The sequence below is a fragment of the Eumetopias jubatus genome, unplaced genomic scaffold (assembly GCF_037043125.1).
Source record: "Eumetopias jubatus isolate StellerSeaLion01/CBP00866 unplaced genomic scaffold, mEumJub1_p1.0 scaffold_4, whole genome shotgun sequence".
Lineage (NCBI taxonomy): Eukaryota > Metazoa > Chordata > Mammalia > Carnivora > Otariidae > Eumetopias > Eumetopias jubatus.
In genome coordinates, this window is record NW_028274810.1 from 136,758,583 (window position 1) to 136,769,758 (window position 11,176).

Sequence of the window (11,176 nt, forward strand, 5' to 3'; positions counted from 1 at the left end):
ACACACCTGTAGTTCATCAAGGTGGATTTATGACTTACGACATGATGGAGAGCATGCTCCATGGGGATGTCGCAGTAAAAGGGTGTTGGGAAAACTTATAGGATTTGGGCTGTGTTAAGTGATTTGGGGAGGGTTTAAGGAAGCCGGATTTTGATCTTACTTGGATGATGTCAGCAATCAGGGGTAATTCTATGATTTTGTATCTTAATAACTCTTATTTAAAAGAGGGAGTTTATGTCTCAAAGAAAAGAAGTGTTGCCTCTGTGTCAGCAGCAAATAATTTTCCTCTGGTCAGTTGGAAAAGCAGCTTCATAGATGTTATATTGTGTTGGGTGTGTATGTGTGTGTGAGAGAGAGAGAGAAAATAGAGGACTAAGCACTGTTCTTGATTCTGCTAGCTGTTCTTGTCCCATCTTTGATATTTCCGGCACCAGAATGGGGTTGATCAAGTACAAGAAGAGCTGCTCTTCTTGTCACAGTGAAGACCCTTCTGCTGTCTTCCTAGTGTAAGCTGACCAGTCAGCAGCGGAAGGACCAATCAGTTGAGTTGCAATGTACGTTAAGAAAGCAACAGGACATGGGCGCCTGGGTGGCTCAGTTGGTTAAGCGACTGCCTTCGGCTCAGGTCATGATCCTGGAGTCCCGGGATTGAGTCCCGCATCGGGCTCCCTGCTCAGCGAGGAGCCTGCTTCTCCCTCTAACCTTCCCCCCTCTCATGTACTCTCTCTCTCTCATTCTCACTCTCTCAAAATAAATAAATAAATCTTAAAAAAAAAAAAGAAAGCAACAGGACTTAAATCCTTTCTGTAATATTTTTCTTTCTTTCTTTTCTGCTAGATACTGTACTAGGAACCTGGTGGGGAAGAGATGGGTATGATCTGACCTCTGTCCTCAAGGAACTTATACTTTAGTGAGAAAAACAGGCTTATAAACAGATTACAGTGTGATAGGTACAAAAAGGGAATGTTGTATAATTATATAAACAGCAGAAGTTATTAATTCTTTTTTAATATTTATTTATTTTTTTAAAGATTTTATTTATTTATTTGACAGAGAGAGAGACAGTGAGAGAGGGAACACAAGCAGGGGGAGTGGGAGAGGGAGAAGCGGGCTTCCCATTGAGCAGGGAGCCCAATGTGGGGCTCCCAGGACCCTGGGATCATGACTTGAGCTGAAGGCAGATGCTTAACGACTAAGGCACCCAGGCGCCGCAGAAGTCATTAATTCTCTATACAGAAAAGCTTCAATATGAAGTTATTTCCAAATGGGGTTTTGAAGAATGAAGAAGAGTTGTCTAAACAAAGGGAAGATTCAGGGGCAGGAGAAGGAGTTAAGATCAGGCTCCTGTTCATAAATAAAACCACAGAATGAGATCTTCTACTTCCCGCAGTACTGTGGACTTAGGGACTATTTGCTCTCTGCCATAACAAAATACTTTCAAAATGATGTGTTTGGCTCACAAGAAAGTATGGGAAATCTTGAAGGGCCAGAAAACAGGAGAATGCTGAGATCACAGAAAGAGATGAACACAGACATGGAAGCTGATGCTACCCTGGGGCTAAAAAGTCGTTTTAACCCAGAATTGAAGGTATCCATGACCACTGGGCAGAAAGACTAAGTTTGGGGCACGTGACTCCATGTTAGACAATACTCACAAACTGAAAAATGCTGTTAAAAGCAGAAGACATATACCATAGATTATCCTTATATGCAAATCTCTTTGCAAAAAAAAGTAGGACTGCCTAAGTATGCAGGCAATCCACATAAAATAAAAATGCTATGGGATTGATTATGAATATATATTCAAATTTCTGTCTTATAGGATAGTCATTGCTTTTGAAATTATATTGGCAAGTATAGGAACTAGAAGATATGAGAGAATATAAGTAGGAGGAAATGAAAATTGGAAAGGTGAGCTAAGACTAACCTAATAATTCTAGTCCCCAGTCACTGTCAAGAGCTTGGATAATAATGAATTTGTACTTTCCATGCTGCAGCCTTTTGCTAGGAATCAAAATCCTTCCAAAAGCTAAGATAAATAGTAGCTCCCGAGACAGCTCTCTGAGGCTGTACAAGCAAACCCTTTGAAGAATTTCCATAAAATACAAATGATGACTGGAGAAGTAAGGAGGTATTTAAAACCCACAGAGGAACAGAAACGAAAATAAGTGAAATGCTGTCAAAAATTATAGAAGGTAGCTGCAGAAATAAGTCACTAAAAGGGTGGGGAGAAGAATAAAGTCTTTGAAGGATTTTCATATTGCAGCTGAATGTATGAATTTCACAGTTCACTCTTTTTGAAAGCTGTTAATTCATTCACGCTTGCATTGTTTCACTTAATAAACACTGAAAGCCAAGTATGTGGCTGAGTCAAAAGCCAAAGATACAAAACTGAATAGAACTCGTTCCCTACATTTCCAGAGTTCATGGTCCAAGGTAAGGCCTTCATGTTACACATGATTGTAAGACTGTGAGCTCAAGGTTCTGATAAGAAATAGACGTGACATACACAGCCCAGGAAGGAGGGTGGGGAGGGAAGTATATTACCTTTTTATTTGAAAGAGCTGCATGAACTCTTGAGCTTCCTCTCAACAAATATGTTTAAGTGTGCACTATGAAGTGATGAAACAGAGCCACACTCAAGAGTGTCCCTGAGGACCGAATGAAACGAGGGGTAAACCTCTGCTTATTTCTACCATCTTAATCTTTGGAGTGGGGTGCACAGGGGAACTGCACCGAGTCAGTGAACAAAGCTATTGCACAATCCTGAGTGGAGGTTAAGAAGCCATCGTCTTCCTCAGAGTGGTCCTGCATGCTCTGTAGACACCATCCACCCAGAGACTTTGGGAAGGGGAGTGGCTGCAGAAGACATAGGTCTAGGGGCTTCTGAATTCCTTTCTGAGCTTTAAAAGTGGAATTTTATACAAATTATATTCCCATCTATGTATATTCTAGCCGGTGTACATGCAATATAACGGCAAAATAAAAAGATAAGCAAAGCAAAAACAAGAAATGAAGGTACAATAAGATGTATCAAAAGAATAAATAAAATCACATGAAGTTTTGGACATGAGTCTGTTTCCATACATAGTATCTTCCTTTTTGTTTAGTGCTGGGGTTACACAGAGAATTTAAAAAAAAAAAAAAAAAGACTACTTACTCATGGAGCTGTAGTTAGGGCAATGATGAGCAGTGTAGGATCCAGAATCTGGGTGGCAGGTCTCAATCTAGGTAGGGCGACTGCCTATCCCTCAAAGATACCAGAACAATACTTAATTTAGTAAAGGCTTAGTTTGCTTATCTGAAAAATGGGAACATATTTGCAATTTTCCCTTCATAATGTTATTTAATGCAAGGGTTACGCAATGCTCACAAACAGCTTAATGTGTGTGAGGACAGTGATGATGATGAAGAGCCACCCAAGCTACAGGACTGAGGCCTAGCTGGGGAACCCCTTGATCCAGTGGCTTTCAAAGTGTTAGCATATTAGCATCACGTGGCGCAGGGCCAGTTTCATGGGTGTGTGACCCGTGTAGTCAAATGGGGCCTCATCCAAAGAAGGGCTTCACACTTGGTTTCATGTTCCACTGTTGCCATCTTAACCTTCTTAATTTTTATTTTTTTTTTAAAGATTGTTATGTGTCAGGCTTTCTGTTAAGCATTTTTTTTTAATTTGACAGAGAGAGACACAGCAAAAGAGGGATCACAAGCAGGGGGAGTGGGAGAGGGAGAAGCAGGCTTCCCGCTGAGCAGGGAGCCCAATGCGGGGCTCTATCCCAGGACCCTGGGATCATGACCGGAGCCGAAGGCAGACGCTTAACGACTGAGCCACCCAGGTGCCCCACCCTCTTAATTTTTAAATAATAGTTGTGTATTTTTATTTTGAAAAATGAGCCCTGCAAATTATGTAGCTGATCCTGCCTGGGGAGTATTTAAAAATCCCAGTGCCTAAGTTTCAACCTATATCAACTCCATCAGAATCTCTGAGGCTGGGACCAGAGATTCTTTTTCTTTTTATAAGTTCCATAGATGAGTCTTATAGGTAACAAAGTTAAGAACCAGGGCCTTGGTTTTCTGGTTGATGCTAGCAGTCTAGGGAGTTTTTTTTGCATCAGTGGTCTATATGACCTTGGTGAGGCAACCTTGTTTTTAGGTATGAATTTCTATTGCAGGAGAATTAACATAGATTCTCCAACTTTGAGTCAGGTCTAGAACTAGGCTGCACACGCTGGGATGTCTGCCAATCCGACTGCACGATGACTGGCCCTGCAGTCAGATCATAGGAACTTACTCTCTTTAATCTGTAAAATGGGGCTTAAAATAACACCTACATCATATGGTTGTTGTTAGACATAAATGAGATCATTTATATTAGATGCTTAACAGAAAGCCTGACACATAACAAGTGTTCAGTAAATGCAAACTATTATTAATGTTATAATTTCTACAGGTTGTTTTTGGTTTGATTAGTGATGGGATCCTTTGATGACTTAAATGACTCCTATCACAGGAACAGCAAGGTACTCATTTCAAAGTGCATAATTATCTCTTCTTTAGAGAAAGAAGGATAGAAGGCATTTAGTCAGAGGAAGAAGTACAGTGGCTTGAGGCAAGCCCCATCACAAGAAGCAAGTTGTGGATAATTTACTCATACAGCCAAGCTTTCGAATTATTGGGATTTTCCAAAGCAGCATCTGACCAGGTTTTTCAGACCCTCCTCTTTTAAGGAAGACGTGGCTAATTGGAAGGGAAATCTGTACTCAGTACTCATGTTCTGTGCACATCAGAAGGTGCTATCTGTCACTGCTCTCCTCCTAGTCACTACCCCGGCCAACACAGTCCCGCCATCGTCAGTTGAGGTACTTAGGTTTGTTCCATGATCATTATTTGTTTATTCTGATGTCCGGCATTTTTCATAGTAAAATGACAGAATGGAAACCACAGTTCACTGTATTTAGAGCCTCAAATGCTGCAATGATGCAGAAAGATAGGTTTTAAGCCTTAGGAATGAGGACAAAGAGAACGATAGAAGTTGTTTAAAGGCGTCAACAAACCATAAAGTTACAGCCTTCATTTAAAATTTTTAATTTCCTATTTTCCTCCATTAAAGAGATCGTTTGGCATTTTGCTAGTACCACAGTGGGAAAAAGTTATGAATGCCCTTTGGTAGAGAATTACAAACTGTGTAAATACTAATTTAATTAGAATTCAGCAAGAAAGCCAAAAGCCAGAAATCATTTATCTGCCTGACACCTGGTTATCATGTTTCCTTGGCATGGTGGTTCTTAACCTGGAAGCACTTCAGGATCTCTCGGTGAGCTTAAAGCAAATCGCACTGAAGCCTTGGCCCTACCGTTGGCTGGTTGAATTAGAATCTTTGGGGTTGGGACCTGGGACTTCATTTTTTTCCCCTTTGAGTTAAACACTTTTTAAGAGAAGTTTCAGGTTCACAGAAAAATTGAACAGAAAGTACAGTCAACCCTTGAATAACCATAGATTTGAACAGCACAGGTCCACTTATACATGGTCTTTTTTTTGGATAAATATAGTACAGTTCTATAAATGAATTTTCTTTTCTTTATGATTTTTTGACTAATATCTTTTCTCTAGTTTACTTTATTGCAAGAATACAGTCTATAATACATGTGACACACAAACTATGTGCTAGTCAACTATTTATGTTATCTGTAAGGCTTCTGGTCAACAGTAGGTCTAGATGGTAGTAGGTAAGTTTTTGGGGACTCAAAAGTTATATGCAGATTTTTGACTACACAATGCCTTGGTGCCCTTAATCCATGAGCTGTTTAAGGGTCAACCATACAGAGTTCCCATACCTCCTGCCTTGACATGCTTACAGCCTCCGCTACTCTCAACATCCATCACCAGAGTAGTATATTTGTTACACTTGATGAACTGGAATGAACACATAATTATCACTCAAAGTCTGCGGTGTACATGACAGATCATGCTTGGTGCACATTCTATGATTTGCACAGATGTACAATGACAAGTCTCCAACAATGTAGGATCATACATTTTCACTGCCCTAAAGGTCCTCTGGGCTCTGCCTGTTCATACCTCTCTCCCTATTAACCCCCGGTAACCACTGATCTTTTTACTATCTCCATAGATTTGCCTTTTCCAAATGTCATATTGTTAAGACTCATACAGTGTGTGGTCTTCTCAGATTGGCTTCTTTCATTTAGTAATTTGTATTTGAGATTCCTTCATGTCTTTTCATGTTTTGATAGCTTTTTTCCTTTTAGCACCAAATAATATGCCATTGTCTGGAAGTGCCACAGTTTATTTATCCATTCATCTATTGAAGGACATTTTGAATGCTTCCAGGTTTTGGCAATTACAAATAAAACTGCTGTAAATACCCACGTGCGGGTTTTTGTGTGGATGTGAGTTTTCAACTCATTTGGGTAAATACCAAGGAGCACAATTGCTGGATCATATGTAAGAATATGTTTAGTTTTTTTTTTAATTTAAATTCAATTAGCCAACACATAGTACATCATTCATTTCAGATGTAGTGTTCAATAACAGAATATGTTGAGTTTTGAAAGAACCTGCCAGACCGTCTTCCAGCAATGAATGAGGGCACCTGGTTCTCCACACCAACATTTGGCATTGTCACTGTTCTAGATTTTGGCCATTCTAACAGGTGTGTAATGGTATCTCATTATTGTTTTCATTTGCATTTCCCTGGTGACATATGATGTGGAGCATCTGTCCGTATACTTATTTTCCATTTGCGTATCTTTTTCTGGTGATGTGTCCATTCAAGTCTTCTGCCTATTTTTTAACCAGTTGTTCATCTTTTTTATTGTTGGGTTGTTAAGATTTTTTTGTATATTTTAGATAACAACCTTTTATCAGATATGTCTTTTGCAAATATTTTCTCCCAGTCTGTGGCTTGTCTTCTCTTTCTTGTGATGGGGCATCAAATAATAATAATAATAATAATAATAATAATAATAATGCTAAATTTCCCCAGATGATTCTAACATGTAGCACGGTTGAGAACACAGAGCCCCTGCTAGAAATGAGAGGGATCCTTGTAGAACTCTCAAGGGCTACATGCTTTAAGGGTTTGAGAAAATGCAAAAGCAGTTTTTTTTTTTTAAAGCCCTATTTGATTCTGGTTGAACTGTATAGGCAAACAATAATGTTGATGCTTGGTTTAAAAAGTACACACAAACATACCTTCAACCATGTAGCCACAAGTAAACTATTTGTTGGTAGAACTTTCTCATGCTAAAAACAACTTCAAAGCTCCTAGCTCCCTGGGCATGAGCAAGTTCAGTGCAAAACACAGGGTGGGTTCTTTTCCCCAGTTGTCTCTCTTTTAGGCTTTCCCCACTCAGTTCAGCTGTTTGGAGTTCCCCTTGCGCACCTCTGTCAGACCTGAGTTCCCCTGAGAGGCAGCCACATTAGCCTTCCTTCATTTCCAGCTGAATATGGGGAGTTTTTCTTCACTATTGTCTCTGCAATGCAACCCACCCCCTACTCACTGCTGCCTTCAGGTTCCTGAGGGACCCAGTATTGCCCCCACAGAAATGAATGTCTGTTTCTGGAAGAGATGTCTGCCTTGAACCTCTACCTTTACAGAACTGCCTGTACCATGTAGAAGAATTGCAAATGTCTCCTTTACTCTAAGTCCTAAAAGCTCACATCAGTCTAGAATTTGCTTGCTTCCCCTAGGTGTGCCTTCCTGGCCCCTGTTAGATTATGAAACAAAATAGCCCCCTAAACTACTCAGGCAGTTCTCCTAGGCCAACTGTATACAGGAAGCAACTCTATAAAGAGAGAGCGGGAAGAGAAAAGGACAGAAGCAGAAAGCATTTAATTAGTTAATAACCACTTAGACTGAGCTGCAATACAAATTATCTGGATTAACCCTGTGGGAAGTCTCTTCTTCACTTATGAGCCAGCGATCCTTACTTATATAAGTCAGATCATGTCACTCCTCTTCTTAGAAATCTCCAGTCGTCTTTTAACTCACTAAGAAGAAAGTCCAAAGTTCTTATCAGGGCCCGCGAATCTCTGTGGGATCAGCAGGCCATGGACACCGCATCTCTGGCTCTTGCTGCCCACTGAGCTTCACAAGCTTTGGCCTCTGGGTGGTTTCTGGGACACACCACACACCTCAGTTTTAACTGCCATTTCCTGGGTCTGCCAGGCTCTTCCCCCTTCCTTATGGGAGAGACAAGCTGACCCTGCCTGACACATCATAAAGTCCTTGGTTTATTGTCTGTTTTCTCCCACTAGGACGCAACCTATATTACAGCAGAGGCTTTATGTTTCCTGTGGCTGATTTTCCAGTACCTAGATCAGTGATTATTAAATCTACATCGGTCTCCAGTAAAGTTTCAGAACATGTGTGGAGGGATCTTTCAGATGGCACCTCTTAGCAGAGATTTCTCTCTGGAATGCTAAGGACAGCTGTCTGACATTTCCGCCTGAATGTCTTAGCATGTTAACAGATTATAAGTCACAGCAGAGCAGGGACTCTATTGTCTTGTTCACCAATTTCTCTTCAGCACCCAAGTTAGTGAAGGGGTATAGCCTGTATTCAACATGTATCTGTTGAACGAATGGGCAAAACTGAACCCTCTCCCACCCTCCAGCCCAACCATAAACCTGGGAGTCAATCTTGACTTCTCCTTATTCTTCACCTTGTACATCAAATCACGTATCAGTCCCTGTAGACTGTATCTATTTCTATCTATGAAATATATACGTTTCTCTCTAATCCTGTGGCCTTATTCTAGTCTAGGCTTTGCTTATCTACAATATTCCTAGCCAACAAAATACAAAGATATCAAAATATTCTGGAAAGAGAACTAGAGAACCTCTATGGAGATGTTTCTAATGGAGATAGTCTTTAAATTTTCAATACTGGGTGTTTTATGGTGTGAGTTGTAGTTATTTTAATGTAAGTTACAGATTAAAACTTGTGTTGGGGTGGGAGGGTCAGGTGGATATCTTTGGACACTACTACAGAAGATGAGTGTTTAGGGATGACTGGTGAATGTACTGTGTATGACTGATGGCTGAAAACTGGAAAATTTTGAGAAAATTGGAAAGAGCTGGACAAAACCCTATTGAGAAAACTGGAAAAAAACCTCCACAACTGTCCACAGAAAATGTGTATTGAATTTTCTGGAGCTCAGCAAGAGAGAGAGAGAGCAAAGAAGCTCCCTTCTTTTGACTTCTCAAAAGGCTTTCTCTCAAAGTTTCAAGTAATGAGTCATTTAGAAGGAACATCTGTTGCATCTAGAAATGGGCTATTGGGAGCAAAAACATTCACTGGCAAACAGAGAATTTGAACCTATGTCACAGGCAGTTTCACAAATAGTTTCTAAGACTAAAATAAAGAGTATTAGATTTAGCTCTCATGGTTACCAATGTTCTGTTGCATCATGCCAATTTTACTGTTTTTGTTCTATTATGAGCTCCGATCTTGAAAATTCCCAAGAGAAATAATCAGAATGGAATTCTGAATGTCAAGGTCACCCAAAACTCTGTTCTCTCTACTCAGCATGCATGTGCATTTGTTTTTCTGAACAGTGATTACACTGAAAATTAGAAGACCACCTTTTCCAAAATAGACTCTCAGTAGCATGATAAGGTGATGAAAAGATAGTAGGCTTTGCAGTCAAGTCTAGTGTGAATTTTTGTCTCTGCCACTGACAAGATGTGGGAATTTGGGATTATTTCCCTTTCATCAAATGGAGTTGCCACATATAACAGGGGAAACATAGTATCTACCTCATAGATTTGTTGTAAAGGATACGTGAGTATTTGATGTGCTTATTACAGAGTAGCTCTAAATGTTTTCTCTTGTGGCTTCACAAACTCCAGGCCAACTCTAACACTGGCTCCTGGGAAGGCGGGACAGGGACAAGAGGTGTTACGGATGGAAATGCATCTTGCAGGGTCCTTGGACCCTGTAGGTAGTCACTGTCAAATTTTGTTTTCTGATAAATGGTGTTCAGAAGGGATCTAGCGTACTTGATGATCAGCTTAGAAGAACAAAGTTTATTAGATTTTTGTTTGAGATTTGATTTTGCATACAAATAATAATTAGGCACAAATACGCCAATTATTTATTGACTGACTTCTATGATTCAGGTATGTTTTATACAATATTTCATTTAAGCCTCAAAACCACCAGATGTAGCTTGCATTTTTATCACTGCTCGCATACAGAGGGAAGCCTTGAGATGCAGTTTTGCTTACTGAAAGTCAGTGGCAGATCCAGTGTTTAAACCCAGGCCTGTCTGAATCTAAAGCTGGGCACTTTTGCTTCACCACTCTGCCTTCCCATATTATGCCTTCTGAAAGGTGTGTTTGGAGGGTACAGGATTATGTAACAGCCCTAATCAGTATATTCTTACTATGATTTTAGGAAGTTGCTTTCTGGGACGCCTGGGGGGCTCAGTCGTTAAGCGTCTGCCTTCAGCTCAGGTCATCGTCCCAGGGTCCTGGGATCGAGCCCCACATCGGGCTCCCTGCTCAGCGGGAAGCCTGCTTCTCCCTCTCCCACTTCCCCTGCTTGTGTTCCTGCTCTCGCTATCTCTCTCTGTCAAATAAATAAATAAAATCTTAAAAAAAAAGTTGCTTTCCTTCGCTCCCTTCTATGATCATTTTAACACCTCCACGTTGCCTTTTATTACTTTAAAATTTTGATTCCAACTTGATGTCCAAATAATCCAAACTCCTCCTTCTAAATTGTATTCCTCCTTCCATCCCCACCACTCTCCTTGCCTTCTCCCTTCTCCTTTCCTGCATTTGGTCATTCCAGACCATTAAATATTACATATAAATGTATACATATGCACATATAGAAATGTATCAAATGGGGCGCCTGGGTGGCTCAGTAGGTTAAGCATCTGCCTTTGGCTCAGGTCCTGATCTCAGGGTCCTGGGATCGAGCCCCACATCAGGCTCCTCTCTTAGTGGGGAGTCTGCTTCTCCCTCTCCCTCTGCTCCCCCCCAACTTGTTTGCTCTTTCCCTCTCTTTCCTAAATAAATAAATAAATAAATAAGATCTAAAAAAAAAAAAAAAAAGAAATGTATCAAAGAACTCCATATCCAGTCAAGAAATAATGCTGAGACAGGTGTGGCTCCTTCCCAGTTGTGTCTGCTATTAGCTCTTGCTAGG